This window comes from Oxyura jamaicensis, chromosome 5 (genome assembly GCF_011077185.1).
Source record: "Oxyura jamaicensis isolate SHBP4307 breed ruddy duck chromosome 5, BPBGC_Ojam_1.0, whole genome shotgun sequence".
Classification (NCBI taxonomy): domain Eukaryota; kingdom Metazoa; phylum Chordata; class Aves; order Anseriformes; family Anatidae; genus Oxyura; species Oxyura jamaicensis.
This window is the reverse complement of record NC_048897.1, coordinates 43,261,879-43,289,849: the sequence shown is the minus strand read 5'-3', so window position 1 is coordinate 43,289,849 and position 27,971 is coordinate 43,261,879. Positions and strand designations below refer to the sequence as shown.

The following is a 27,971-nucleotide window of genomic DNA, read 5'->3' as shown; positions in this document are numbered from 1 at the left end:
GTTGCTGTGCTTCATTAAAGTTATCAACATCATTTATAACTTTAGCCACAGCATCTCAGTCTGCATCCTTGAGTCCTGAACTTCCTGTTACACATTCTTTCTGGGATTTAATGTCACTTTTTCAAAGTGGCTTTCCTCCAGACTGCACCATAACAAGCATGAGTAGATGTACATCTACTTGTGGACCACTGGAGACCAGTCTTCACCCAGACGTAATTGCAGACCTCCTCAAAGACAGTTCAATTAACAGCCACAGATCCATAGCTGTTGAGTATCTTACGTGCTTGTCCAAAAGGAATTCATTGAGACTATCAATGAACTCCACTCAAGAACCACAAATTTGTAACAAATTTTGACTATTACTAATACAGTACAATACAAATTGATGTGTTAACAGTGCAGTTGTTGTTTAAAAACAGCAGTATCACTTATGAAAGAGCAGCTTCTATTTTCCTAGCACAATTTTCACACATTACTATTCATTTGAAGTGAAATAGAAATGAATAGCCACCCAGGCTTTGTAATCTGGATGCTTAATATGTCTGTTATACATCTATTTTTTAATTTTAATTTCTTCACTGTGTGTTTCTCCTCTGACTCTGTCCTCATTTATATCCTTCAGAAATGCTTATTTATTTATTTATTTAAATATAACTTCAAAAGAGAAACAAGATTTGCCCAGCATGCTAAAATCAGGGAGGGTATACAGTGTCTTCACTAGTTATATAATTTAAAATTAACACCATTGACAAATACTGCTTTAAAGCTTTTATTGAAAATCATAGTATGTAACTGCGGTATAATTTTTTTTTTTTCTGGCCTGGATTTACATTTGTATAATGTAAAGTTAATAAGTGGTATGGTCTTGTTACAGATCGATTACTGTTCTTCTATTTGCCCCTTGTTTTGTATCCCATTATTCATTCGAAGAGCTTAATTAAATGAATCAGAGTATAAGCACATATTCACTGCAACAATCACAATTCCCCATAGATAATTTTCTTTGGCTTGTCTTGCTGGGATTTCCAGGAAAGTTCCCAGAAACAGTTTCACAGAATAGAGGGATTTCTCTTTTTCAAACTTCATTTTTTTTTTATTTTTTATTTTTTTTAGTGTTCTAAAAATTTTGAGCCCAGAAGAGTTTTTTTTTTTTTTTTTTTTTTTTTTTTTTTAAATAACCGTGATTACTACATGCATGTGTGCCTCTATAATAACAAAATCATCAGAATAAATTGAGTTTAAGTTGAATCTCATTTAATTTCTGTGGTTGGCTTTGGAAACATTTGGTAGTTATTTTCCATTGAAATTTTCACATGCTTGGGGCAGCAATATGTTTAAGCATTTCTCCTGTTACTTCTGCTCCATAATCTTAATTTTAAAACTTGTTTTCCATTTTTTTTTTTTCTATTTGCTCTGTATTACATGTACTTATCTTTCCTAAAACATTAAATAATTTGCATTTGCTATTTGTGGTCTTGGTCTTACTGTACATGTATGGATGCTGAAGGGGTACAATATAGAGTCCTCTTGAGAGCTTGCTCTTTGATTTTGAGAAAAAGAGAAGGAAGGATTCTAATTTATATTCATGTTCTTGAAATAAAAATGTAGCTTCTGCATGCAAGAATGTGGCTGTGATTTTTCAAAATGACTTGTAAGGCTTACATGACTCCATTTATGGTGGCTAAAGTGGGTCATTTATAAGAAACAAGTTTTCACAGAAGAAAGTTCAACATGACAGAAATTTTAATAGGGTGTTTTGGCCCCAAAGAACCTGCAAAACTCTGAAATGCTAACTATGAGTACAAAGCAGTTCTCTCAGTCTCTCTTGCATTTGTTGGGACAAAGTACTTGATTTTGTATTAGACATTAAAATAAGTTGGTTCATGCTTCAAATGTACAATCTGATGACAGACACTAAAGAGATGAGGCACATGGGATGAGTCAAAAGGGAGATGTTGTAGTTATTATTATTATTGTATTATTTTGCATATGAACCTAGAGAATAACTAAAGACATGTCTATGAGAACAAGTGCAGAAAGATTCAAACTTCCTCTGAGCACAAACTTCCTCTGTCAGCTTGAATCCAAAGCCATGTCACTGGGTCAGCTTGCCACTATTTTAGCAGGAAATACTAGCTCAGCAATGCAACCACTTAACAGAGCTGCACAATTTTTATGTGCCAGTGCTGGGTTGTTAATTTCCATCTTGGATAACTGAGAGGGAAGAATGGCTCTGACTTCTCACACATTTGCAGGTATGCATCCATTTTTTGTATCAAAGGGCTGGTCTGAGGGTCCCCAGGTCAGTGAAGATGTATCAGCCACCTCTAAGGAGGTTTGTGTCGGATCCCAAGACTTCTAATGGCATTTGTTGAGGTTGCTATACCTAGGAGCTCCATATATGGGCTTCATATGGCAAATACAAAGCAAGAACGAGATCCTTCTTCCAGAACTTTATTCTGAATTGAGAGGAAGCTTACATGGAAATGTTCATCCAGCCCAACCCCTTTCCAAGGCAAGATTATATCCTGCAGGCTGTTTTCTAGCATTTGCCAGTCTAGCTATAAAAGCACCAAGCAAATAGGATCCATTACTGGGGAGAGTCTGGGAGACTGTTCCATTGTTTAAAAGATGTCATGCCAGTACATTGTCTTCTGAAATTAAGTATTTATTTTTTTTTCTTTTCTTATCTTAATTATGCCTCATTCTTGGTTATGTTCTGAGATACCAAATTAAAATTGTACATTCTGAAAGTCTATGCAATTGTTAGCTATTGCAATTCACTTTTGTGTCCTTGAGCCTGGGGTGCCACTGGTGTGATATAAAAGAAAGGACTGCACAGCTGCATGAGCATAACTGTTTAATGTCACAGGAACCAAGGAAAATGATGCTATACAAATCCTTTTGCCCTTTTAGTGTGTCTGGCCTGCTTTTTATCCCAATAAACCAGGTCCTCCAGGCCATCACAGCTTTTGCTGTTCTTCAAGTGAACATTTATCACCAGCTGTAGCTATGTTAGCAAGTAGTGTGGCCTAATAAGAGTCCGGAGTGAATGCAAAACAGGAGATGTAGAGCAAAAAGGTTGGTACTGAGGGCTTAATATCCATGATTATGTATAATGTAAGAACTTTATTTTGGAATAGTTCTAGGCTGATCCAACAAACTGGATGTCTGTGCTGGTTAGAGTTCATTAGATGCACTCCTGGGACACATTCTAATTTAGTTTTGTCTGAAACTCTGTGAGTCTGAGGCTGCTTCGTTGTGTGCACTGAAACATAATAAGATGACCTGTAGAATTTTGCATTTTTGAAGAATACTGTTATTGAAAAATCTGGGAGTAAGTTAGATACAATAGTTCCCATGTAGAGAGACAGAAAAGGATTTGGTTAGTTTTTGACATTCCTTCAAGCCAAATTTCCCCTAGTTCCAAAGTACATCATCATATCTGTTTTGGAGTGATGACCTTTGTATAACAGCTTGAAAGAGCTTTATTTTCTTGATGTGAGACACTGCTGTCCCTCATGCTATACTTGTGATTTCTTTCAGGATTGCATTGCTTTCAATGTCTTCCACCTGATGAATGCATGTCCCTTTTTCTTCTGCATATTAGTCTCATTCTCCTGCTATTCACTATGACTATTTTTTCCTCCCCTGGCTGCTGTTTATAACTTCTCCAAGTTTATTTACAACAGGGAGTCTCAATTTACTATCCCAGACACTGAAACTTTTCAATAGCACTGAATTAAAGTGGTGCCTGTAGATTTCACCAAATAATCTACATTGGCAGCAATAATCTACTGTTTATCAGATTTCAAGACACATAACTGCTTCTCTTCAGGTCAGTTTAAATTCAGCTTCAGACAAGATAAAATAGCAACTGATCTACTGATCTGGTGGCGTATGCTTTTTTCCTGCCATTCATTTATGGTCATTCAGAAAACTGCAAATTAACAAAATTGTAGCCATTCTTTTCCTCTATGTTGTATGTTATCATGAATTATTAAATGACTCAAAGAAAAACCACTCTCCCCCAAGTACACATTTTACAGCACAAACACAAACAAGCCCCAGTCCTAAGCCTCAGATCACTCAAAAAGAGCCTCAGGAAAGTAAGCCATTTCAATGACAAAAGATTGTCATCAAATTTAGATGGATGTTAAGCACCTTAACACACTGAGGTTTGTTTTAGACCCCTCTCTTTTCTGTAAGGTTTTGTTAATGTATGCATTTTCTGTTGTAGCTTCTGAAGGTCCTAGTATCTCAGAAGGATCCTTGTGGGCCCCTTCCACTCGGATATTCCATGATTCTATGATTTCTATGACTGATGTTTTCACTGGATGGTACAGGTGCTAATTTTCAACAGAGAGGACCAGTTGAGCCTTCTGCCTTGGCTGGTGCTTAAAGCAACTTGTAGGAAAAGGAAGAAATAGACTCAAACTAAAATCCAGGTCACTCCCATTGACTCCCACTCAAGGGATAACATTTAAAGATTCTGAATTCACTTCGTGTGTGCTTTTGTACTTTCTGATTACATTTTAATTAGAAAAAAAAATATTTTAAATTCTCAGATATTTCTATTTCACTAGGATAACTAGTGTTCAGAAACATTTTTGGTGTCTGTAATTATCTGAATACTGAATACTCCTATCCATTTCTGATACTGAATTTAGTAATGTTAAAGAGAACAATAAAGGGGAAATGATTTGGTATGAACACCAGCTTTGGAACGAAAACATTTTCAGCTATGAGGCTCCAATAGTTCTGCAGTTAGCAAATACTTCAATTGACACTGTTGTCAAACCAAGGACATAAAACTGAGAGTGTGATATGTTATCTTTTGCCAGTTACGTAAGTTCATGATGCATAAGTTATTGCAAAAAATAAGGTCATGACTCCTAAACCAGCTCCTTTTGAAGTTTTAGGTCTTTATAAAACCTCCAGCATATTTGTATATTTGAGTTGGTTAACTCTTAATTGAATTTATGTAAGTGCTTATGAAAATGAAGTATTATATGACATTAAATGAAAAGCAGAACCATGCATGGTCTACAGGACTACCAACTTGTTGATATCAAAACTGCTTAGAGACAGTTTGCTATGTAAGACATGGATTTTAATTCCTAAACTTTATCAAAAAGCTGTTTGAAAATAAATGTATTTGACCACCAAACATAAACATTCAAGTAATTATGGACCATTACCTACCAGGCAGGTAAAATGATTAGGACTCAACCTCCTTTGTTCTTGTTTTACATAGAATCGCAGAATCACACACAATATCTGAGGTTGGAAGGGACCTCTGAAGATCATCCAGTCCAACCCCCCTGATGAGTAGGATTGCCTAGAGCACATTGCACAGGATGGCATCCAGGCAGGTTTTGAATATCTCCAGAGAATGAGACTCCACAGCCTCTCTGGGCAACCTGTCCCAGTGCTCTGTCACCCTCAAAGTACACATCTATTACCTTCTATATTGTCTTTTATGGTAATTTATACTAACCACTGAACTTTTCTGATTACTTTCATTTATCTTTCTGTATGACTATATATGACTAAATGTCATATTTGCCATGTGAAGATAGTATGTAAGTAAGAGGACTAAGTCATCATTTGAAGAATGCCAGCAAAGCTGAGAAGAGTGTTGGAGGAAAAAATCACTCCACTCAGAACTGGAATTGTGAGATTATGTCTGGGCCAGAGTTTTCAGAAACTTTTAAGAGTCAAGCTATCATGATGCTGAAGATGCTTAATGTCTTCATCCTAATGCAGAGGATTTGTTAGAGGACTGTGTAGCTACAGGAACTTCTTTTCACTTCAAGAAAAAAAAAAAAAGTGGGACTTTTAAATATCTCTTTTTAAAATGTGATGGAAGCATGACCTTTGGAAATTTGACAAAACCTTCTATAGAACAGCTAATATTTCTTGTTCTGCCTCATTCAGGTCCAGGACTGTAAAACAGGTGTTCTGTAGCTTACTAAATGAATTTGCCACAAGTCTTTGGGCTTTTCTTTTTGAGGTTTTGGGACTCCCTCAGCTCCTTCTGTTGCTCTGCAACTTACCAAGTTTGTACAAACAGTTATCTGCTCGCTAGCCTGGAGAAAGACCAATGCAACAGTCCAATGAGCAGTCTAAGTTCAAGTCCTTGTTCCAATTTATGTTTAATTATTTATACAAAGGGAAACGGGTCCAACAGGAGAGACTGAGGAAGTTGTTGTTCAGAATAAGCGATAGTTTGGTGGCCAGAAAGCTTTCCTGAGATGTAGGATTCTGACATTCAGACATCTTGCAGAGCAGAAGCTTGAAATCTGGATTCCCGTGTCACCAGTCAGTGCCTTGATCACAGGAATTTAGGAGGGGTGACAGTTTTTGATGTATTTCAAGTCTCATCCTGGGCATGAGAACCTTTCCTAGGTAAGAGCTTCGTAAGAACTGGTAAGTACCTGCAAAAAGTTCTGGCTCAACAGAATATAATTTGTCAGTGAAAAAATGCATCCCTGGAAACTCAGATGGGGGTATGACTAGTGTTTTCACAACCATGTAGGTCCACAGCGGTTTGGCCATTGTGATGATGCCTCAAAGTCCTGTGTTAGAAGAAGAGGTCAACAAGCAGTGCTGGAGGGCATGAGTCTTGGGAAGCCTGTAGAACGCCAAAGCATATGTCTGCATAAGTGTCAGACTTGTAAATCAGCTGTTGTTACAAAAGTTTAACAATGGGGAAATGGTCACATACAAATATTGGTTTGGGCATTAGGCTCATGAGTCTTGCTGTTTTTAAACACTGTGGCTGACATTGATATGAAACCAGGGGCATAAAACCAGGAGCCTGACATGTGATCTGTTGCCTCCAAACTACCACATCTGATGGGGAAAAAAAGAGAGGAAGTGGATGGAGAAATGGGATAGGTCATCTGGACTCTGATAATTAATGTTCCTTAGAAAATAAAAGTTTTGAAACTTTCCTGGAAATGAGATTTTATGATCTGCTACAATGGCCCACAGGGGGGATGCTGCAACCTACACATATTGACAATTGTGGTATGATCAGGCAATTCATTTTTATGAGTAATTTCCAGAGCAACTCTCAACCATGCAGTCACGCATGCAGTGCAACAGTGTGCCACAGAAGAAAGGCTCAGCTAGAGGCCAAAGATTATACAGATTTATTAATATTTGGAAAAAAAGATCCTAACATCAGCAGAAAGCAAATTGAGCAACATAGTGGGGAAGGAGGACTTGACAACAAAGCAAGCTCTAATCCGATATGATCCAGAGTGCATTGAACTCAATGGAAAGATTTCCATTGATTTCTTAAGACCTTGGATAGATCTCAAGGGAACAGAGACACTCCATCTTATACCTTTTCCCCTCCTTTCTCCATCTGAATGGAAAATAATCTTTTCCACAACTAGCATCTTGTCATCATCTGAGATCACAAAAAAAAGTTCATAGTTGGCATGTTAAAGCCAAGAATCCCTACCTAAGCATCCTCAGAGGTGGCTTGACTTTTTCAAGGGCAACTTGCAATTTCTCTCTTACAGTACCCTTATCTTTTTATTAGTCTTAAAATATTCTTACCCTGTACTTAACTTTGCAAACCCACTCTGCTTTCTCCTTTTAAACAGAGAGAATAATGGAAAACTTGTACCTTGAATCTTGTTTCTCTTAAGTCCTTCTCCATAAACACTTTTCTTGTAAAGGTAATGACCCATTTAGTCATCTTCTATGTATGTCTACTGTAAGTAGTTATAGCTATTACTTTTAAACAGCTATTAAATACTTCAGTAGTTCTTAAGCCATGCCAAGGAATACTTGGAATAAAAGAAAAATGAACAGAGATGACTGAAATGTAGTTGTAGAACTGAAATTGATCATATATTATTCAGAAGAAAAAAGAATAATTCCGTCAAATTCCCAGTTAAGGGCTGTTAGAAAAAGTGATATACATTTGCACTAAGTGAGGCTACATGGATCTTGAATCATGGCCCCAGGTGATATATCTCCAGGATCAACTTGGTTATCTCCTTTCAAAATCCTTCCTTCTACGGGAACAAAAGTTTGATGCCTAACGTACATAGTATTTGACAAACTCATCCTGCTGTTACAGCAACTCTTCCTATTTCATCCTATACACTGGAAAGCATAATTTATCTTAACACTCGACATTAAGCAAGACTAGCTGTGGTGAAGTAGAACTACTAGGGTTTTCTTTTACTACTGAACTCAATTGAAAACTGAACTCAAGCCAAACATAGTTTAAGTACTTTGTTGATTATTTTCTTTAACATGGTGTGAAAGACTAAGGGTGCTTTATTGCAGTGGGTGGGTAAGTTACCAGCAAGACATGCTGAGACGAGGAGCTGGTAACAACACACAGAAACTGCTTTCTTGTATCCCCATCGCTTTGGAGATACAATAATAAATTTTCTTATGGAGAAAACCAGAATATTTTCAGTAAAGAATGCTTGACAGAGAATCCTGCTGCCTGGTGGACTGCAGCTTTTTCAGTGACCAGGAGGTCAGTAATGAACATTTCCAGGTCCTTGAGCACAGACCCCTCAGCTCCCCCAGGCTGTACGTGATTGGAGTGCCTGCTCCTCATCTTCCTCCCCACCACAAAGCACCCATTCCCTTCACTAGCATCAAGAGTGCTGTCTTTGGCAGCTCACTCTGTGCTGCTTCTCTGTGACCTGCAGGGTAGCATCAGTGGGGATAGTTCTCCTTCACCAGGCCTAAAAATGTACACACACACACTGATAACAGGCATTGGCATCTCCTTCTGTACCTAAAAAGTGACACAGCACAAGCACTGTCTCAAGCTTTGCAACACAGCATGAAAAATGAAGTAAAATTTGTTTAAAACAACAAATTAATAAGAAAGTCATTTATCTGCTATTCACAGAATCACGGAATGGTTGAGGTTGGAAGTAACCTCTGGAGGTCACCTGGCCACCTCTGCTCAAACAGGGCCACCTAGAGCAGGTTGCCCAGGACCATTACATTGCATTTCATTCCTGTGTATTACAGAACAGTGGACTTTGAACATCAGTTCTAGTCTAAAGCCTGTCAAAAGATGAAGCACAGATAGAGCATCTGGAGTTTTCAGTTTGACTTCTGACCCAGACCTCACTGAGGACAATGGGAGTCCCTCTGCATTTGATAAGCTGCAGTAGAGGCTCTGCCCTCAAGGACAGGTAAGCACATAGTCATTACCTGGTTGTAAAAGAGAACTGAGCTTACCTAAGAACTTGTTTTCTCAGATGCATTCTCTACTATCAGCTTAAACTGAAACTATCTGTGAAAATCCTGTGGGGGTCCTGAAGTTTTCCCTCTTTGGTCTGATCTCAGGATTTATTTTATTGAGTCCCCTGTCCACAAAAATGTGACAGGGTGATGCTTGAAAATCCCACTATGTTTATTCTGTCTATATCACAATAGATTTAGTTTGTTTACCAGGAAGATACAGTATTACAATCTGAGGAATGAAGGTGGGGACAAGACTTTATTTGTAGAAGGTATTTTACAACCTTGGTATTGTTACCACAAACAATCTCAAGGTGGAAAATCCTGATTCAGAAATGGGGATACAAACGTATGAGATTTCTGGGTGGATACAATTACTTAATTTGTGCTGTGGAATGTAAAAGCGTAGTGGCATCCTGAGCTTGGTTATATGCAGAATTAATTTTTCTATTGACCTGGTCCACAGCCAATGAACTCACCATAAATAAATAAATAAATAAATAAAAGCTGGTTTTCTGTGCCTGCACACTGAAGGAGAGGAATATCAGTCTTTCTTTCAAACAGAAGAGTCTCAGGATATATGCAGGCACATCCAGCACATGGCTACATAACCGATGTGTACATTTTTCCTTTTTCCACTTTGAGCAAAAGGCTCATCAAAGCCATGGAGATGTTTATTCCTGGTGAGAAGAGGTCAGTGCTCCTCTTGGAGCTGAATCACGTGAAGTGGAATCCGAAAGAGGACAGAGGGCATGAGAGAGAATAGGTATTATTTTTAGCACAAGGACATTCTTCAGTAGCCCTGGCATCACTGGCAACCTGTGAGGAGCGGTGTCTGTGTAGGAGATGATCCATGAATAAATGTACAGAAGAGATGCAGAGGTCTGCAAATAGCAGGCTGCCCTACTGTTGTGTTGTTGACACCTGTTTACATTTGGATTTTATGGTACTTATACACCTATATTTTAGACTTATTATTTATTCCCTTGGTCCTTTAGGGGGTAACAGGGAGATGGTGACTTCTCCTCTGTGTTTTGCCGTGTGCTTGTTTGCATTGACCATCTGATTGCGCTCATTGTGGTTCTGTTTTTTTCAGAGCTCTTCTGATGATACACTGCACTTTGTGGGAATCCAGCCTGAAGGGACAGCTTTACAAGCCTTCACAGGCTTCAGGCATCTATTTTTATCAAACTGAACAATTGTTGCTCAGAAAAAGAGACCCTTACTTTCCAGGTTGCATGTGGCTGCCCTCGGTTAGTCTGAACTCCCTTGACCTCAGTGCAGCTTAAGTGATGTGACAGCCCCTTTAATTCCCATCTTTGAGAGGCTCATGTGATAATCATGCACTTGCTCTGTCAGAAGAGCCGGCAAAGACGATTCTGTCTGTACTTGCTGCCTGCAGCAGACCTTTTCTTGCCTTCTCTCTTCCACCAGATTCCTTTCATTTTGTTGGTTCTATTCAGGAACAAAGGGGACTTTGTTGAATTGCCTTTGTGGTTTATTTTCCTGGGCCTTCGAAGATAGCAGACTTTTGCCTCTGTTTTATTCAACCCTTTATCACATGTACAATACCCTGAATGCTTGAAGGAGGCTAGTGTGCATTTGCCTAATTTTATTTATTTATTTATTTTTTTCAAGCTGGAAGCCAGGACTGACTTCAGGATGCCAAGTTAGAAATAATTCTCTGAGTAAAAACTCAGGGAGGAGTCCGTTCACTCAGCTGCCATAAGGGCTTCAGTAAGAGGAGATACACTCAACAGATTTCATCTTGTTTTTCATGTTCTTCAGTCTTACCAAGCCTCAGCATCTACACAGTCATGTTTATTTACAGATTTATAACACATCCTCATCAAACAATCTATGGGTACATGTTCAAAAAGGGATAAAGATGCATTGACTGTCCGCTACAGCTGCTAATACTTAGCAGCTTTTATCTGAGGCTGTAAAAGTGTTTTGACGTGATAAACTGCTACAATCTCTTCTTCACAGATGCGGAAAAGCAGTGGTGGAGCAGTTAGATGAGGGACTCCAGTTTATAGACTTTACCATAAAAGCCTTCTCCAAATCTCAGGACAAGTAAGTAGTGTGGAGAAGACTAAAAAAAGCAGAGGACTCAAGTATTTTGCCCAAACCATTGTCCCAAATGCCTTTCACATGACCTGCCACTCTATGTATTCCCAACACAAAACTCCCAACATTTCTCTTACTTAATGCATCAGAATATCATTTTAAATGATGGAAAACGTAGCCATTACTCAACACTTCCCTCGACTGATAGCTTTACCTATTTTGTCTCTTTTGCCAGAAGAATACAGCATGGTGCTGTAGAGTCTCCAGACAAGGTAATAACAGAGAGTTGTTTCCTTCAAGGGAGGTGATTGTCCCGCTCTACTCTGCGCTGGTGCGGCCTCACCTCGAGTACTGTGTGCAGTTCTGGGCACCACAGTATAAAAAGGACATGAAACTGTTGGAGAGTGTCCAGAGGAGGGCTACGAAGATGGTGATAGGCCTGGAGGGGAAGACGTACGAAGAACGGCTGAGGTCACTGGGCCTGTTCAGCCTGGAGAAGAGGAGGCTGAGAGGAGACCTCATCACAGTCTACAACTTCCTCGTAAGGGGGTGTCGAGAGACAGGACACCTTTTCTCCATTAACACCAGTGACAGGACCCGCGGGAACGGGGTTAAGCTGAGGCAGGGGAAATTTAGGCTTGACATCAGGAGGGGGTTCTTCACAGAGAGGGTGGTTGCACACTGGAACAGGCTCCCCAGGGAAGTTGTCGCTGCACCGAGCCTGTCTGAATTTAAGAAGAGATTGGACTGTGCACTTAGTCACATGGTCTGAACTTTTGGGTAGACCTGTGCGGTGTCAAGATTTGGACTTGATGATCCTTAAGGGTCCCTTCCAACTCAGGATATTCTATGATTCTATGATTCATCAAAGCTATTCCCATGAGGGACAATATCTAAAATCTTTGTTTTTAGTGGAACAGACTAATACCTCTGAAAGCATAGTAGTAGGCATCATAATACAGTGCTTCTGAGCTCTGTACCCAAAAGGTCAGGCAGTGTTTAATCCTGGGGGCGACCTCATGGACCTCAAGGGAATTTGATCAAGGATGTAGTTAGTGTGTATTTTGCAATAATCTGTATGAAATAAACTTGGCATTTCAGATATAAAATTTGCAAGCAGCACCATTCCAGTCATCCAACATGCTTTGTAAATGGGATTTCTGTGAATCCTTATTGCTAAAACAGACTGATGTTCAAAATTGAAACTTTCAGCCCTTATTCGGGCAAAACTCATGCAGAAACCAGTAGGAATACTGCCTAGAGCAGAGTGAAATAAAAGCTGGAGGATTTGGTGCTATGTAATTTGGCTCATGCTACAAAACTTCAGTAAATTTGTCACTAGCAAGCAAAGTGAGCAGTTTTGACAGCTATTATTATGTTGAATTAAAATGACAAATAAGGGCATTGATTTGTAGAACCTTTCAAAGTGTGATAAATACAGCTCTAATGAGAAAGATGTTTCTTTTTATTTGACAGAACACCAGTGTTTTTTCTTGTACATATTCTAGGTGCACCAACAAAAATAAAAGACCTGGTTATCTGAGGCAAAATTCCTGAAATATTATTCTCTAAATCTCTAAGCTTTCTCTTATTACTTTTTATTCCCAGAAGTATTTGATGATTTTATTGCCCACAAAAACTGTAACAGTAATAAAAAAAAATAAAATTGTTAGTGCAAACACAGAATACCTCAGAGTTTTTTTTTTTTTTTAACAAATTCAAGTATGAATTCAAATTCAAACATGATTTTCAGAATTAAAAATCTTATTGTCTGGTGGCTAAATGGTGCTTACAGTAAGGGGATTGGATTGCTTTTATATTCGTTATGCAGTTATAATCCTTGGGTTGTTTAACTCTGTTTTCCACACCTTGGCTCCTTTTGAACTTTGAAGCCTACAGTAACTAGCACTACAGAAGAAAATTGTACACACACAACCACATAAGAGTTGTATCAAGCTCTTTGGAGGACAATATGTTTGGAAAGCAACTAGGATCTTATGGTTGCTGCCATAAATAGCAATGATAGCAAGATAATACTGCTTATCCACCAGTAACATTTGCAAATAAATGCATTTTGCCACAGCTGCTAGGGATTCAAACACTCCTAATGAGGTGTTTAGGCCAGGATGTTGCCATTTTACATGAGCGTTGATTTCACTGAATACTCTTGGGTGCTTCTGTCTGCTGTATTTACAAACTTGCACCTATATCTATCTAATCTAATACATTCTTTAAATGCAAATAATTTAATTGATTCTATTCAAGTTCATTCTATTATGCTAGTTTCCACACACACATTTGTATATTTTATAACCTGCTTTACTTTTTATATGGCATTAAAATGGAACCAGAAGGTTATAACTACTCACACAAGTGTACATGTGCATCTACCACACCACCAACTGCACAAACACATGCATGGCCTTTACACACATGACCCTGTAAGCCATATGCGTCCCTTTTGCATGGAGAAACTTTTTTTTTTTCTTTCTTTCCCTTTTTTTTTTTTTTTTCCTAATTTTCCAAGGAATTTTCAGGAGACATAGCTCGCTCTGTCTCTGTCTCTGCTGTCTGAGCCTTTTCACTTCTTACTTTTCACTTGCCCATCTCCCTCTGTTCTCCCTTCATGCCTGCCTCAAACACTGCTGTAGCCTGCTGAGATCAAGCCCATGAGCTGCCTGGGGCAGGGACGCTACTCCTAGCGCATCCTGACAGTTGCCTATTCTTTATGAGTGCATCAGCCTGGGAACTCACTGTGTATGCGCAGATGTGGTCGGGTGCAGGACCAGATGAGGGAAGAAAGGGCCAAGAAAGCCACAGGAGGATAATGCATATGGAAATGAAGCAAGATAGGACATATATATTCCTTTGTCTAGGTGGGTGCACAAGAAGCAGCTGCTGCTGGGGCAGCCTCAGCTCCTCCAACCTGTACTGAGAAGAGGAGAAGCTAAAGAAATTTTTCATGTGTTGTCACATCCTCAAGGCTGATTTTCAGAGCACAGAATTGTTTTTTTATTCTCTCAGAAGCCACCTCCTGCACATTTACAACCTTTTAATCAGCCTTTCTTGGGTTCACTAGAATTATGGATAGGAAAATTCTATTAGGCCCCTTTATCATTTGAGTGCCAGGGCAGTATTGTTATATATATTAATTTTCTAAGCACTCTGCTCATGTTTAAATAACTCGGTGTAATAACCATGTAATTATTGTCTATGCCTCTTAATACATATTCATATATTTGAAAAAGGATTTTTAATATTTCTTTTGGAGTTCAAACATGTTCCTGCCTCTTTTTAACCCTCTCAAACACTCCTCCTCTTCATGAAGATCAGTCATTATCTTAGTTTCATAGATAGGCAAGTGTCAGCAGGGTGAATCTACAGTGTCTGTTTACTCTTTGCTTTCTTTTATCAGATTGCAAAAGAGATTCTAGAATCCCATTTGAATCAATAGGTTCCCTTAAAAACAAAATCCAGGAGGACAGTTTGCTCCTGGAACCTCACCAGAGAGAAGTGAAATGCCAAATTTGACACCTTGCACCAAACATGGTCCTCCCTAACCCCAGAGGCCACCAGCTCCCCAAATGGTGTTTGGGAGAATATCTCCCTCCCTCCCCTGAGCTCCAGCCCTTGGATCAAGAGGGGAGGTAGGAATCAGCTATTGTGACAGGCAGAGGTGGAGGATATTTGGGTGAGGTGGGCCTTCAGGCTGGCACTGCCGGGTTCCCTGAGCAAAGAGGCTGCTCCTTCCCTCACAAGCCATGCTTAGGCCTGCCCCCATGACAGGCCTGAAAGAGAAGCCCAGATCCAAAACTCAGGATCTGCCTTGCTAAGGTGTGCCTGGTACAGGAGAGACACCTGAGTCCACTGAAGAGGCTGGTGGATGCCAAGAGACAACTGGTTGCAGCAGCTGAAGCACCAGCCATACAGGCTGACCCTGCAGACCTCATCAAGACAGTTGTGGAAAAGTTGGTCAGCAAGTCTTTCTTTCTTTTTGATGATATGATTGGTGTTATGATAGCAATGCGCTGTTGGGATGTACATGGCCTGCTGTGGATCAGACAGACCTCTCTGCAGGGTGGTGGGTGGGCAGGTCTCTGTAGAGCGATAGTTAACAAGAGGGGGATAATGTGGGGATACAATTCAAAGAAGCAGACGAGTGTGTGGGAGGAAGAAAGTGGAGGAGTAATAGCCATGGTGTGGCCCTTGGAGATTTGGTGATTTATGAATATACTGATACCAGTATATTCATACTGATATATATTAATATATTGATATCAGGTGCTACCTCCCTGATCTGGAGAGGATGTGAAACTCCTGGTGGCTGCAACAGTGATGGAAAGAAATTTGTGTACGTTCTGTGTGACTGAAGGTGGTGCTGGAAAGGGAAACTGCATGTGTGGGGTATGTGGGGAGAGAGGAGAAGACAGGCAACTACCAGCATGGATTTTTTGGTGACCTGGCTCATTGATGCTGCCTGGCATGTGTTATGCAAGAGGCAGCAGGTAACAATGATCTGTCCAGTCTGTCTGCCAGGTTTGTCCTCCCATGGTCTGCCAGCTGCACACATGCTCTGCTGAGAGCAAGCAGGCAGTCAGACCCATGCTTGTCTCGAGGTGGAGCCTGACTCACTTCAAGAAGCAGTAAGCAGAATCTGCCCAGGTGCCAAAAATCGTTTGGTTGCTGATATCTGAGGTAGGAAAAGAACACCAGCTCTCATGGCATAGAACAGAGCTTCAGATAACTGCCCTTTTGCAGGTGCCTGGTATAGTTGTTTCTCTCTGACTCTTGCTTAGGGCTTAGAAAAGGGAAGAGTGTCAGTCTCTTTGACTGGGGTGTTTGTGGAGGATGCTGTGGAGTTTCATTACTTTGCCTGAATAGCTAGAGAATTCACATAGGATGCATATCTGCACGAGCCTACTGATATTTTCAGTGCAGGTATTTAATGAGCTGACATGCTGGCCAATCTCACAGACCTCTATCACAGTCCTGCTTATGGCATTAATACCTAACCTTGAGCTGGTTGCCAGCAACTAGTGAGAACTAGGGGTGGTAAAATTCTTCAAGGTGATAGCAACAGTCTCCTCTGTCATTATAGATTTCTTGAAAGGGAAATGCTGATGTGTAATGCAGGGAGTCTTGAAGCTGGCCTGATGCATCTGGAAGTGTTGTCTCTATTGAGGGTAATCTTAGGGGCACAGCACAAACTAGTCTCACATGGTCTCTGGATCCAACATCTCCTTGGCAGCATGAAGAGACAGGCATGGAGAACAGATGACACTGCATCTCATGCCAGTGTCATCAACTTTAGGCAGCTATTCTTTGATATCAGTCTTGTCTGTGCTTTGGAGGTCCTTGAGAAACACATCTGCTCATCTGACACAATCCCTCAAGTAATTGGCCGTTTTTTGAAGAATAAGGCAGATTTGTTGACATGTGTGAAATAGTATCAAAGTATGAACACAAGGAACAGGTTCAGCAGTGGAAGCAGTGGTGATCAGAATACTGCTGTCTGTCTTTTGGACAACACCAGCTGGAAAGTTTTAAACACAGCCTGCTTTTAATGTGCTTGCTAGTGCTGTGGGGCAAACAAAGGTTGCGTAGCTTGAACCGGAGCTGTGCAGAGACCCATATCCATGGGGCTGGAGCTCACTCCAATTGCTGTTTGGTGCAAGCAGTCCTGGGCAGTGGGACGTGGGGTCTTTGCATTTTATGTCCTGGACACTGTGACATTGCAGAAGAGACGCTGAGAGCAGAATATCTCTCCTGATACATCAGTGGGGAATGGATTTGGACCTCCTAAGTCCCAGTGACTGTTAGACCTTACTGCAACTCCAGCACTTGGATCTGTTTCTCACAGAATACATTACTTTCCTTTGGGGAATCCCTCTTTCTCTGTATAAGAAACACGAAGTACAAGCTGTAACAAGCTCTATTAAATTATCCAAGAGATGTTGTGCTGGAGAGGATCCCTGGAAGTCATCCCCTCACTCTGAGACAAGATTGCACTTAGCTAGATTGTCCCTGGGAGAAATTCCTGTAACTCTTCCTAGACACCTCCAGTGATGCAGCATCAACTACAAAAAGTGACTGCAATGCTTCACTGCTTCACTCCCCTTGCACTTATTTTTTTCCTACTCATTTTTTACCTCAATGTATCCTTGCAGCAAGTCAAGCTTACAATTTGTTGTTCAGCTCTTGCTGCATATGGCAAAGCTTTCTTTTGGTAACAACCTTTCCTTCATAGTAGACAACTGTTTGGAGGCCTCTTTCTCTCTTAAGGCTCTCTTTCCCAAAGCACTTAATCTTCCTGCTGTGCTCCTCTGGCCTCTCTTTGGCTTCCCTGCACTGACCTTACAGCATGAGCTTTTTGTCCCTGTTGACCTTGTTGGCAATTTAGGTCTCATGTTCAATATGTAAGACAAACCTAGGAGTGAGGCGACTTGCTCCAAAGACCAGGATCCTGGCTGAATTCTATCATGTGCTTCTCTCAAAGGATAATATCTCTGTGAGGATTTGGTGACCCCTCTGTTAGTCTTGGGGAGGAGAGTGCTGGCCAAGGCCTGGGGAGTTCTTCTGTGGCATGTTGGCCCTCCCTGCTCCATCTGCTTTCTATTGCGCTTGAAAAGGAAATGAACTGAGCTAAATGATTTCAAAGTGACATTCCCCTCACTGAACTCTAATTCCGTAATTGCCAGCTTCATGCAGTTCCCAGTATTAAAACATTTAGAATAATAGCCTTTGAAAAGAGCCAAAGCTTCGAAAGGGCCATGCACCACCTCTGCTGGAGCAGTAAAATGGTGGCAGAATAATTTCCATATGCAGTAGATGGGTGTTTGGTTATTTGGGGGTCTAGCATAGTTTCTGCCTTTGCCAGGAATTTCTTTAAGCCAGGAGTCAAAATTACTTTTTCCTTTGTGAACTCTTTTTAAATGCTGCATTGACTGATATATCAGCTGTGGTTTGGTCTCCAGTTGACCGCTCAATCTTGCTGGTGCAAATTTCGCAAATGCAAAGTTTTTGAACAGACAAGAGAGAGACCCTTTCTTTTTTATTTTTTAACATGGACATCTCTGTATCTCAATATAGGTGGAGAAGTGAAACAAGTTTTTACTGTTTATCTGATTTATTTTCCATGTGCAGTTTTGTAAATACCAATGATAGTAGTTGCTTTGTTAAGTCTGACAACCATTAAATACATCTTCAGTGTGATGTAACAGACTGGGATGAGAAAGGCAATAGCCAGCCAGCTGACAGTGGGCAGCCACCAAAGATTTACTGGTTGTTGGTGGTTTGCACATCACCGCTCAGGAACTCAGGCTTAGAAACTTCAGCATGCAAACCTGCAAGACTAATTGTGCTTTTTACTAAATTATTTTGTTCTCTAATGCAATCTCCATTTGCTCTGTGCATACCTTGTATTTTCCCTCCCTATGTTTTTTTTTTTTTTTTTTTTTGATCAGATGTTTTTATTTCTTGAAACCTCTGCTATTTTGGCATAACATACCTACCAGGATGGTTGCCTTTGCTGTACTGTATCAAGTCCACTTCTGGAACTCATCAGGTTACTGTAACGACTGTTGTATGTATTCCATTAAGATCATATTTTATATGTATATCTTGCCATACCTTTAAACAACATTTCTTTTGGTTTCAACAGAGTAAATTCAACTTTCTTCTTAAATCAGAAAATAACTAGAATAAAAATAGCAAGCAATCTTTCCAGCAACGAGCATTCAGAATTTAGGTTCTCATTGTGCACAGCTCTGAAGATGTGATGATTCCATTCAGTTAAGCATCACAAAGATCAAAATATTTTACTGAAGTGTAAGTATCACTTTGATATGAAAGTTGTATTGGAAACTGAATGAAAATTTGTGTTTTCTTTGACAGTCATGGTTCTTCCCAGTTCCAGTTGCGGTGTTGATACTATGGGAAAATATCCTGACCCTGTTGAGTCCAGAGGCTGTGGTTAGGTTTTGGGTGAGAGATTAGTTCAGACTTTCCTTTTATTCAATAAATACCATTGCCTTAAATTTTGGCTCCATCCAGCTGGTTTCTGAAGTTGGACTTTTTTCTTTTTGTCCTGATTGCAAGTTATTTCATTCATTCCAGATTTTCTAGCTTTCTCAATAATTCCTGAAATGGATGTTATTTCCTAGTCTAGGCAAGAGAAGTAATATTAAAGCTGAGGTGCTAGCCTGAGATTTGGAAAGTTTTGGTAGAATTGTGTGGAAAATACTGGCCATATTTTGTGGGAGATTTCAAAGACATAGTTTGATCTTTGTTGCAATTCCAGTGTGCTTGACCTTACAGAAATTGCTCTTTGGCCTAGAGGAGACTTGTAGGATGGGGACAGCTCAGGAAGGTGGCTACTGAAACGGGAGCAGGAAATAAGGCAGGAATGAACGATGCCAGCCATTCCATGGGAATCTTTTTGACTGACCTTTCCTTTCCATTCTCTCACTCAGATGGTGACATAATTTAGTTGGGTGAAAATCACTTCAAAGCCACTTTCTTCAGGAAGTTTGGTAGCTTTTCTCAGCTCAGTTCTGAAGTTATCTGGAAAATTCTTGCTTCACTGAATTCTGCATTCTTTCTTGGACATGTATGTTAGTTTCTCCACAAAATGTAATTTTTGTTCTTTTATTTTTTAAATCCCTTTAAAAAAATCTCAAATTTAAAGTAAGGCCATTAATTTCCCTAAGCTATTTCTTGTACTTTATGATCTAATATTCAGAGCATTAGCATATTTCAAATGATCAGATGGGGATCTCAATTTTTAAAAAAATAAGATCTGTGGGTTAGTCCCAGCGTTGAGCCCTAAATCGGTGCCTGCAGATGAGGCACTCTGAGGCTTTAGTCTCTCTCCCTAACCAGCTTCTAGGAACACCAGCTGCAGTCATGTTCAGAAGTTAGACTGACTAGATTTGGGACAAATTAACATAGACCTTGGATGCAAAAGCACAGCTCTGAGCTTTGCAGGGCTCCAAGTGTTTATCATATGCCAGATTTGAGGCCCAGTGGTGACTAGACCACAGCTTCCCACTGCTGTAATTCTGCTGCTCCAGGCGTGGGGATGATCTTCAGAACAGACAGTGGAAACTGGGCAGAAAGTCTGTGCATACCTGCTTCCCCCTTTAGAAGTGATAGCAGTAGAACCTTGTATCAATTTCTGTGTTTTTGGCAGAAACCAGCTGGTGATTTTGGTGGCCTTGGCTCTCTGGTGATGCAAAGAGCTGCCTGCCTTGCCCAGAGCCCCAGCCACCCCCGAGTCCTCTGGGGAAACAACTTTGCAGGGGAATGTCCATGTTTTTTTTCAACAAAGCAACAGCTTCCAGCAATGGTCGGTGCCAGATGGCCCAGAAAAATTAAGTGGGCAGTTAAAGATTAGCTTGTGGCCTGAAGGCTGTGGCCTTTTGAAAGAATCTTGTTTAAAAAACAAACCGAAAAAAACTCAAAACAAAACAAACAGGAGGAGTTTTTTGAGTTGTCTTCAGCTCAAGGAGCAGCTGATAGTGGAATGGCATGTTTCTTCGATGACACTTCATGACACTCGCAAGGAATATATCTAAATTCTCATTTCCTGGACTCTGGAGAGGAGTCAAACATCCAGAGAGAGTTTCTCTGCTCACAGGTCCAAGCCCTCTGCATTCGGCGTGCTGCGCAGACAGTTTGTCTCCGTTTTCCTCGGGACTGCATTGCCAGAGATTGCCTGGCTGCCTCTGACAGCTAGTATTTCCCACTGTGTCTCCTGCATTCGTGGAGAGCTGCAGAGCAGCCTGCTGCCTTCTGCTGGGTCTGACAGCTGCTTGAGAGCCCAGCAGACAGCTCGGACCCTGCCATTCCTGAGCTGTATCCACTATCCCACATGTGATCTGAGACACGATTCCAGCTTTTGCTAAATTAAAGAGGCTATAGCTGCTCGCTGCTCCTGCATTTAGCCTGAGCGGCTGTCAGCCATGCTCCCCGTCGCCCCGGTGAGGCTGTGCAACTGCCTGGCCTCCAGCATCGCAGCAGCAGGGATGAGCCATGAAACTTTCCTCCTAATTCCTAGGTTGCTTTATGCCCCGAAGCTTGAAAGTGTAGCACTTTCCAAAGCTCTTGGCTTTATAAAATGCTTGTAATTCTGGGTATTTTTATTACCCGTGTGAAGACTTACAGCAGTGTAACTTCATGGATTTCTAGCAGAATTATTCTTGATTTTTATCCATGTGAGACGAGGATCGTATTCCAGGATTTTTCAACCTGGGACCATTATATTTTCAATTGGAAGCATCAGCATTTTGTCTATATACATTTCCAAACCTAAATTACTCTGAACTTTGGGTTCCACCAATTTATTTCATTGATATTTTGATTTCTTGGCCTGTTTCAGGACGGAAATGAAAGTTGAAATATCAAGATTCCCTCCAGATTGGAAATTCTGCTTTTTAAGCAGGTCTTATGCAGCTTGGGATTCTTTTGTTGCCTAATTTAACATATATATATGCATACATACACCTCTCTGTAACGAGCACCTTGGGACCCTGAATAAAAGTTCATTAGAGTTGAGCGTTCCTTGTAACAGCATTTGGCAATGTCCCAATAAATGGAGAAATGTCCAATTTTAATCCAGCAGGAATTGTATTGTAACTTCATGGAGAAACTTCATATTGATCAACTATTAAAAATATTTTGTAAGGAATAAAATAAGTACTTCAGAAAACAAAACCTATTTACAAGCTAAATGCGGCTTGCAGTGAAGAAAGCAAAAGTAAAATCATGATACCCAGGTCAATCTCATGTCCTTGAGATTTTTCTGTGTGGGAATTTGGCACAAGCAGATCCGCTATGGCAAAATTAGAGTGTTTTGTGCATGCTGAGCATCCCTTTTAAGCTCCCCCAGGCAGCTGTTTCACACTCCCCTCTTCTCCCTGCATGCCTCCTCTTCATCTCTGATGTTTGGAGTTGTTTCTCCGCTGACCTTCGTCTTTTGCAAAGCAACTTCTCCTCTGCCTTGCAGATTAAAGCAAGGTCTTTAAACATTTAGTTCAAAAACTTTGTTTCACATTTTAATTTCCCTTTCTCCGTCTCTTTCCTCTCTATCTCCAGACTTTTCAGGACTGTGGCACCTGCAAGGGAGGAACCCTTGGGCAGAGGCAGGGAGGGTGAGAGGGCATTTTTGCAGTTGGGAATACACAGGGTAAAGTGATTTAACTTTGTCTTTCCCCTATCATCTAATACCAGAATCTTTCCAATTCCGGATGGAAAAAAGTGGTATTTTCTCTTCTGGTGTCTTTGGAAGCACGATAGCTTAGAAGTTCCTCTTCCCTGGGGGCAGTGGGGACAATGTGTGTTCAGTGCCTCTGAAAATCCTCCTGCTTACGAAGCCCTGGCTGGAAAGGCTGGGCTAGGTCAGGGTTGGCCCTGGATGGCTACAGATCAACTCTGAATTGGGCCTGGATGCACCTGACATATGCTGACCCCATGGCTCAGCTAGTCTTTTGCTATTTTTGTCTTTTCCTTAAGGAGACAGCTTGACTGCTTAACACAGCGCTTAATTCTCAGGTCACGATCTGCATGTCTTCAGGTCATAGGGGAATTTTGGTTTGCCAAGTGTTAAACCTTCTGTGTTTATAAGTGTTAAACCTTAATGTGGTTACTGCTCTCTGCTCTATGTGTTTTGTTTCAGTCTTGTGAAGACTACAACATATAGCTTAAGGGCACTGCAGACAGTAACTCCAGCTTTGTTTAAGGCATTGGAGCTAAAAATATTTCATGCTACTAACACATTATGGAAATGTGAGACACTTTATGCTTTGTAAATATAAAACTTGCATGTTAAGAGAATGAGGTATTTCATATTTTCTTGCCAAGGGAAATATTTACTTAATTTATTTTATAATGCTGATTTGTACATAATTAAAAAAACACCATATTTTGTTAGCTTTTGTGTGAATTAGGGGATGGAATCTTAAATTTAATTTAAAAATAGAAACCACATCATGCCACCATTTCTACATGATGTGGGAGTGCTGACCTCTTTAGTCACTTGTGAAATCCAGCGTGGCTCAGTAGGGATGTCTGCTTGGTTTTCCAAGCTGCTGCAGCACTGACAGCCCACAGGTGAATGACATCTGGGGAGGATACACACTTTTCAGAGTCTTCCCACCTTCTTACTCATTTTTCTGATAGCTTTGGATCAGCACAAATTTCTTGTCCCACTGAGCATCTGCTGACCTCGGTGATCTGCTGAAGGCAATAAACCTCTGCTGACCTCAGCGATTTCCCTAAGAACTATGGTGTGTATGGCAGCTTTCCTGTCCTTAAGACCCATATTTTAAGGGCCTGTCCCAAAACTAACTTTGTTAATGGCAAGCCTCTATCTGACCTAAATAGGCTTTAAATCGAGTCTTATTGTAGAATTTTCTGGTGTAATACAAAGGAGATTTTGTGTCCTGGCATATTTTAATCAGAACTGCCTTCCTGCTCCTGGACAGAGAGGGTAAAGCTGTATTGTGTGGGACAGGGGATCAGTTCCTGAAGTGGCTTCAGGGAAGTACTCATATGTAAGAAGCCACAAACAACTCTTCTGAAAGCACTGAGAATTGTTTAAAAGGCCAGTTGGCAGCTTTTTAATCTAGTTATGAAAATGTGTGCAAATCTTATTTCAAGGTAAGTGGAAAAAAAAAATACGGAGCTATGAAATTTAATCACTATCCAGAGAATTGTAATAAATAAAGAAGAAAGAAAATACCTAACTGCCAAAGAACCACACGAACACACTGGCTCTTGTAAGTCTGTGTTTGCCTGGACTCCAACTAATGGATATTATACACTGTAGGTTTTCAGGTGGTATTTCTGTCTGATTTCATTCAATCCTCCAGAGCCCCCTTTGCTCTGGGTGGAGGATGTGCAGATGTGTTACTTTACTTAGCAATATGAGCAGATCTTACACACACACTTGAACAAGACCTTGCTATAAAAAGCAGGGATTATTTTGCCTTGTATGGTATGTATTGGTTAAGGAACAAGACCTATACAGCAAGGTACTTTGCTCTTTCGTTGTTATGGAACAATTTCTGGCACGTTACAATGTGTTATTATAAGAAGCCAAATTCTGATCTCATTTGTAAATATGCAACCTTTACAAAATATAACAGGCTCAAATGCATGTAAATGAGAGCATGATTTTACTTGATTCTTTAAAAATTTAGAACAAAGTAAAGTCATAGAAGAACAGGGCTGAAAGAGTCTTCACAGATCTTCAATCATTGGTTTGGATCCAGGTAGAATCAGTTATGGCTGTATCATTCCTGCAGCTGTGCATTTCAATTGTACTAGAAGATAATTCAGTACTGGAGACTCCTTTCACAGTCAATATTTTTCAGTGCCTCACTGACAGGTTTTCTCTATGTCAAGCCTGACTTTTCTATTGCAATCTTAACCCAATTCCTTTTTGTCCTATCTACCAAACAGTATTGCACTACTAATTGATTTTTGTTTTGCTAGGAATATTTTTCACTGTTTTCTACTTAGAGGTGCTCACAGATGTGTTTTCCAACAGAACAATTGTGATTTAATTAAGGTACTATGGAGCAACAAGAATAGAAACTATTACTTCTACTAACAACAGTCATAGCTTTGATTGCTTATCAGTGTAATAGAAAGACAATTTAATTAAATGTCTCTGCTTAGTCAAGTGGGTTTGCAGTCTGAGTTTGCAATTCCTGTTGATGGAGCCAAATTTGCTTGTTTTTGGGGATTACAGAAATCCATGTATTTCTAAGAATGGCTGTTGTTAGCATAACGATAGAGAAGTTGCATGGTTTCTGCTGGGATGTGACGAGGATTTCCATTCCTAAACACATGACAAATGAAAAGCAGCCATACATGCAGTTAGAAAGCAATATGGGCATATACAGTGCCAGTGAATGTGAAGAGAGTGTGCAGCTCGCTGCAGGACAGAGGAGTTTTTAAGAGACCAGCCAGTGAACAGAGAGAAGGGGATTGTTCAAGGTAGGGCACCACAGACTTGGCAAAGGAGATGAAAACTGTGTCTGTGTAAAGGAAACTTTCTAAAAATGCCTCACCATTGGCTCTGCTCCACTGACATTAGTGAGACTGGAAGATGTAGTAATAGCCTAAAGGATTAAAAGCATGAGTGGGAGTTCTGTACTGTGCCATACTGGTGGAGCTGGAGAAGGGCTCACAACAGTGGGAAGTCCTTAGCACACATCCCCAGTGTAGACGGGGCCCCATTGAGCCATTAGGAGTTAAAACTGCGGGAAATAAAGAGAGGGGGAGGGAGTGTGAGAGACGCAGTACAGACCGTTCCTAGTAGGAGTAAAGCTGTGCATAACCCAGAATACAATATACAGAATATAATTGAAAAAGATGTTTTGAATGAACAATAACCTTTAAATTCTTTAGTGTGTGTTCTCTGAGCTGGAGAATGTTCTGATTGTTAAGGCAATTAGCTTTTAAAAATAGTTATTTTTTTAGATTTTAATTACATGCTGCATTTTGCCTTTGTTATTAGATGGGGTCAGTAAGGTTACTGAAGTAATTATTGCGCTCTGCTTGGCACTGGTTAAAGCATAACTGGAGTAACTGCATTCAATTCTGTATGAAAAAACGTGGACAAACTGAAGAATTTAGAGGAGTGTATGAAAGATGGTAAGAAGTTTGGCATTCAGATCTAGGAGGAAAGGTTAAGATAACTTGGCACCTTTAGCCTAAAGGCAAGAGGAGTGTGGGGAACATAATAACGGGAGACATAAAGGAATGTTATAAAGAGGACAAAGATCAATTATTCTCATTAGTTAACAAGGATGAAACAAATAATAATTGGCTGAAGCAGAAGGGAAGTTTTAGGTTAAATATTAGGCAAAACTGTAGAAGAACTGTTCAGCAGTTGGACAGGCTGCCAAGAACCATTGGACAATCACTGTTGTTGGAGTTATTCAAGGCCAGACACCCATCTACAGGAACAGTTATAGAATAATTAAATCAATCCTGCCACAGGCAGAGGGGTGGGGAAGGGGTCCTTCTGGCCTCAGTGACCAAGATTTTGTTATGGATCTACTTTTGCAGGATTACTCCCCTTCTTCTTTTGTAAACTATGGAGTCTGCTTCACGGAAGAGAACAACATTTTAAAGCTGCTCTTCGTAGGGTCAGAAAACATGTGAGACATAAAATTATTCCCTGATCTGTGGCCATGCATGCCTTTTTACAGCTTCTTAGAATCAGACTTCCTTTCCTCTGGGTGTCTCTGCTTTGTCCCTTTGAAAATACGAGCTCTGGGAAAATAAAGTAGAAACCAAAACCAAGTAGAATGGCTTTGGACTTATTCATTGCTATTCACTGCTTTATGGCAGCTTTTAGAAGTTGAATTGTAAATAACCTCTGTGTTTTATTGACAATATGCTCCTCATCATCCCTACTACTTATATGGAAGAAAGTGATTATGCTGAGCGCAAGCTCTGCCTTCCTGGTGTCAGCAGACATCTTCAGACTGACTTGTTGAGATACTTAAAGCAAACTAGGAGTAACTCATCAAAAAGTTACTTTGGTACACAATTCTTACCAGCAGGATTTGGTCCAAAGATTGGCCTGGACATGTTCTACTTCCAGCTGAATTGTCAATGCCAAGGGATGGTTCCAAATATTGGTCACTGTGTTTACAAACAGAGGAGCCCATTTTTAGAGGTACATTGGCCTGTCTTCTGCACATCTGAGATTAGAATCTGGCTGCCTGATGAGATAGTTTACATGTGCTCTCTGAGCCACTGCAGTGATGATAAAAAGGGCAGTGAGCTAATTTGTATTGCTAATAGTGGTCTTAAAGTGGTAATTACATATGCAATTATAAACCATGAGCCCAGCCTGTTTATTTTTCCCCTCTAGTGCTAATGAAAAACAAAGTAGTCTTAGTGTTTTGTGAGATCCCAAATGCAATGGAAGCAATCAATCGACTGACTAACTGGAAGGCAGAGGCACAGTATGATACTGCTTTGGTTAAAAGTTTAAAATAAAATAAAATAAAATAAGATGCAAAGAGTTTATTTCCCCAGAATAGTGTCAAAGTCAGAAGAAATCCTTGTATTTGCTGAGTCTGAAAACACTGAGCAGCCCCTAGTGTCTGGAAAACCTTGTCTGTCCATGCTCTGTCTACTTCCATCCAGTAACATTATCTAAGAAATACAGGGATATATTTGCTGTGAAGATTACCTCTGTCTGCGGAATCGAGAAAATAGGAAACAGTCACAGAGTGGGAGATGCCATTGCAATGTGGTATACAACCTACAAAACTGAACAACCCCACAAGCATAACTGTAAGAAGCCTTCAGTAAGGCCCTTCATCCTTTTTTTTTTTTTTTTTTTTTTTTTTTTTTTTTTTTTTTTTTCTCCTTCTCCTCTTGTGTTTCTACACAAAGCAAAAGGTGCTGGGTTACTTTGAGGGTGTTGGTGTGGGAGGGCACCCCTGCATCTTGGGAGCCCTGGGAAAGCTGAACTGGGAGAGTCCACTCTTGGGGACTTGCTGCAGGTCTGTGTGCTGGCTGTGCTCCAGCCATGGGGCAGAGGGACCCATGGGAGCCTATGTTGGTTCCCATCATGGCCCTTGTATGCCCAGGGGCTTCATGAGAAACCACAGCCATCTCATCTCCAGGCTTTG

General features: G+C 40.4%; 2 long non-coding RNA genes across 3 annotated transcripts in view; one reads left to right on the top strand and one right to left on the bottom strand.

Annotated features, from left to right (window-relative positions):
- Positions 1–111: 111 nt before the first annotated feature.
- Positions 112–27,971, bottom strand: part of LOC118167959 — a 58,440-nt gene continuing 30,580 nt past the window's right edge. Inside the window, exon 3 of one of the 2 annotated variants that reach the window (XR_004751304.1) lies at positions 112–6,637. This is a non-coding gene — a long non-coding RNA (uncharacterized LOC118167959). Of the gene's footprint in view, positions 6,638–17,436; positions 26,971–27,971 lie in introns of those variants that run through there. The other variant, XR_004751303.1, reaches the window with a different exon arrangement.
- On the top strand, positions 9,063–10,539 carry LOC118167963. The gene is made up of 3 exons (XR_004751311.1): positions 9,063–9,191; positions 9,886–10,006; positions 10,337–10,539. It is a non-coding gene; the product is annotated as an uncharacterized LOC118167963 (long non-coding RNA).